Source organism: Pholcus phalangioides, unplaced genomic scaffold, assembly GCF_987345545.1.
Source record: "Pholcus phalangioides strain wild (caught in Gottingen) unplaced genomic scaffold, Ppha-v1.0 ptg000018l_1, whole genome shotgun sequence".
NCBI classification, from domain to species: Eukaryota; Metazoa; Arthropoda; class Arachnida; order Araneae; family Pholcidae; genus Pholcus; species Pholcus phalangioides.
This window is the reverse complement of record NW_028301611.1, coordinates 4,409,271-4,413,816: the sequence shown is the minus strand read 5'-3', so window position 1 is coordinate 4,413,816 and position 4,546 is coordinate 4,409,271.

Sequence of the window (4,546 nt, the reverse complement as noted above, 5' to 3'; positions counted from 1 at the left end):
AGCTGCATTAAAGATTAAAAAGCTGTAAAAGAAAAAAAATCTTGAACCGCTTTCGTGTGGACTGTTCTGGCAGGTGCAGTCGAAACATCTACAGGTTGGAAACATCTGCTCTTGTAGAGGTAGTACGCCTTCGTCTAACCACAGATGGAGAATGGATGTGCGACCAACACATGGTCGGCACTAAAGTATTTAACTAAAACATATAGAATGTACAGATAATATTATTTAAAATTAAAAATAATTTAATCAAGGATAATGATTTGTTACATCATTGGCGAAAATGAGTTCACCTTTACGTTACAGCGCGTTTTTTAACCTAAATCAGGACTTTTTTTTCAGTATAGTTTTCTTATTTCACCTTGTATATGTAAACACGATTGGGACATACGCGATAACGTCCGGCGCGTGTGGAAAAAACAAAACTGGAATGTCACGGATATATACGGCCCTTGATGATCGACGATCACTACTGATCCAACGTTTGTATAGCAACATTTTTAAACATAAGCAACATCACTGATCGAATCCATCATCCTATATTTGAGTGAAATTTCCGGTAAATTTGAATGATTTATTGACGATTTATCGCATTTACCAACACGAACTCAGGAGGATTACACATAATCACCGGTAAATGTGAAAAACAAAATTTATTAAACTTCCGAAAGTGATTGATAACTATGCATTTCAGCTGGTGATTATGCGTAATAACGGGATTTATCAAATTTCCGTAACATATACAGGGTGCATATAGAAACGTCCTCTCCACTTGTCAATACAAGATTCATCGAAAGACTGGTTATTTGTGGAGATGAAGATTACAAGGAAAAAATTCATCACTGTCCCCACGGGGAATCGAACCCCGGTCTCTCGCTTGCCGGACGAGTGCTCTACCATCTAAGCTATTTAAGCATATTAAGCTCTTAAGCTGGTTGGCCTTTGTCATTCACGAGCTATTAGTGAATGAGCTATTAGTTGATTGTTGACGCCGTCCATGTACGGTGCCTTTCAACATATATATACGCTCCGAGGTTGCAATATTTTATCTGCTTCCATAGCTTAGATGGTAGAACACTCGTCTGGCAAGTGAAAAACCGGGGTTCGAATCCCCGTGGGGGGGTCATCTCCACAAATAACCAGTCTTTCGATGAATCTTGTATATACAGGGTGTCTATAATTAAAGTTCGTTTTTGAAAAGGCTATAAAAAGGGAACCACTGGTCAGAATTACCTGATACTGTATTTCACCTGAATGTACATGAAGCAAATATCTGCAAATGGTTCTAAAGAAGATGATTGCTAAATTCGAAAAGACGGGTTTGTTTGACGTGCGATGTGGCAGAGTGAGGAAATCAATTCGACGTCAGTGGAGCAAGTGGCTACAGCGTTGCAGAAAGCGTCAAGCAGTGCGCACTGTAACCTGTACCGTCAATGGGACACGGTATGAATCTCCTTCGCGCAACCAGCTCATTCCAGCACTGCAACAGCGTTGATGTGTGGATAGCACAATTTTCATGCACGATGGCGCATATTGCAACAACAGTCAGTGAAGCAACTGTTGAATCCCCATTTTGACAATGGCAGAGTCATCAGTGGCCATTTTCCAACAGTTTGGCCGCCACAATCACCTGACCTGAACCCTTGTGACTTCTGGCCGTGGTTCATCTAAAAAATGTTGTGTACAGTTGTGTGTCCGATTGCGAACTTAGTTTAGTTGAAAAACCGCATTACGCAACACATTCGCAGCATCACCCCTGATACACTTCGATCTGTTGTGGAACATGCTGTTATGCGCTTTCGGCTCATAGGAGAAAACGGTTGACAGCATATTGAACATTTCTTGAGCAGCAGCTAATTCACCACATCCTTTTCCTGATGGTTTCTCATCACTGTTTGCTTTTCTACGATTTTTCTTACGGTCATGTCTGTTAATTTGCATCTTATGACGAGTACAGTGCTGTCTATCGGTCAATTTTTTAACTATTCTTTTTCTTTTGCCAGACAAAATCCCATTGCTTCTTGTATATTCAGGTGAAATATCAGGTCATTTCGACCAATGGTTCTTTTTTTTTTACAGCTTTTTCAAAAATGAACTTTAATTATAATCACCCTGTACAGCGATTCCTGTTTTGGTTGGGAAAAACTATTGTGACGGTGGGGTTTCCTTTTCTGGAAGAAAAGTAGCGCCATCTGTTACGGAAATCGGTGATAATTATGTCATCAAGGATCAGCGCACAGGTGTTCCCCCTTTCCCAGTTTTCGAATATGGTAACCCTAAATGGCGGATCAATTCCGTACAAATATTTTAGTGCTGCCATTTATAGGGATATTTATTCAGTATTATCCATCAAGTACTGGATATAGTCGAAAATTTCAACCGGTTAATGTGAAGCCCTAACATGTTGGAGGGACAACGCTAGGATTTTCGACTGTCCCTCCTATTACGATCTTTGTAAGTAGGGCTAATTCTTAAATTCGTGCCCTGGACAAGTATTAGTTTTGGGGGCTCCTTATATGAAGTCTTCTTCTGTGAAGGGGGGGGGGGGTGTTACATAAATTACAAAAATCAACCAATTTTGACTGGTTTTTTTTTTCGGGCCTTGGGCACACGTCCCGTTTCCGATGAACCCAACCCCATGATGTCGCCGGTAATGGTATCATCATTTTATTTCCAGTCGGACGTTGAACGTCCTCTAAAGCCCCGTTCACATGTGCAAGATTGGGGGTCGCTTTGGTGATAATTACCGGCATGACAATTTTTATTCCCTCGTAGGGAAGAAAAAGGTGGGAGAGAAGCTCATCAAAAAAAAGCCCATCTTTCTTGGGGTGGATTGGAGGTCGACACCCCGACCTTCTCTCCCATAATCCTTTGCACCGCGAAAACTGCTATAAGCTCCTTCATCAGCCATCTTGAATCAATCACTTCCGTTCCAACGTAAACCTACGTAACCTACGTAACCAGTGACGACTTCCGGAAAGAACAGGTGGGATTACCGGCATAAACTTAACGTCATGTGAACGGTTTGTCACATGACAAACATGTCATGTGTGTACCGGGAACTTCCCGGGATGTTTTATTGTACATGTGAACGGGGCTTAAGTGTGGCTATCAGAGGGTTTCAAGTAAACATGGATGGAAGTTACTAGCACACAAACGGTTCTTGTTGGTGAGGGTCATGATGTTGGGGAAGTAGCTCCGATGAGACACTTGAGAACCAAGAGATTCATGCCCCTGTTCATAATTGAAACGGGAAAAGGAAACAGTGGAATACAGGCCATTTTATAAGAAATTTTAACTGGTGGGGCACTAGAAAAAAGGGCAATCGAAGCGGAGGGAATAAGCTCCAGTGTGTTCCGTACAAATGACATAGCAGGCGAAAATTTCAAATTTTAATAAAAATATTAATCAATAAAAATAGTAATTAATAAAAGTATTAACTAATGAAATTATTAATTATTAAACTCATATTAATTAATTACAACTCTCTCTCTCTCTGTCTGTCTCTGTGTGGTAATGCATAACACATGCAAAACAGAGAGGGTTGCAATGTATAAACATGAAAGAAAGCATAGCAGGAAATCTATTAGAAGTTTACAGAGCGAGCGGCAATCAAACATTATCCCCAATGGGGATTATCTCCCCCCCCCCTGACACATTGTGTTGGCAAAACAATATAAAAAACATGCGCCCGCGGTGGTAGGAAATTATTACAAGTACAGAAAGAAGCAAGATGGCATTGTATAGCAGATGCAGAAAAAAGTGACAGCACTGATTTACCAACCCTGAGTTGTGCCCTTTTTTACTCAAGCTCGTGCTGTTTGAACTAGTATTTCCACACTTTGATTCATACTGGAAGTGCTGCCCTCTAGGTTAGAAATTAAAGACGACTCAAGCGGTGATAACAATATTAGGATTCGAAAAGCAGAAATTTTCATTCAGTACTGTTAACTAACCGAATGGCAAGTTCAATTCGTTTTTCGGAGCATAAGGAAACGTCAAAAACAAAAAAAACTACAATAAAGCAGACGACAATATTCAATAGAGTTCCTTACGAATGAAGCCCACAAACTGAACTGAACGGTCAGTTCAGTTCTTCCTTCGGGGAATAAGGAAACGACGAAAACAAAGAACCTAGGACAAAGCAGACGACAGCAGAAATTTTCGTTCAGTACGGTTCCCAACGAGCACAGCCCACAAACTGAACTGATTAGCAAATTCAGTTATTTCTTCAGGACACAACGAGGCGTCCAAAACAAAGAACCTATCGTCATTTTGATATTTCGAAATTCGTCTGCAAGTGCACGAATTCATCGCTAGATGGCTGCTCATACACAAATAGGTCTCATCAGGCCCGTATATAGCGTACCTTCTACTACTACTTTAAAAAAAAAAAACAACTCTGGCCACATATCGCTATATTGCAACTTACTACCATTGGTGAGATGGGTTGGAAGTGAAGGCGCTGTTTATCGGTGGTCGCCTCGAGTTCGTTAGGGGAAATATCTTCCTTGGGTTCAAACCCGGGGCCCTGACAACAACCTTTACG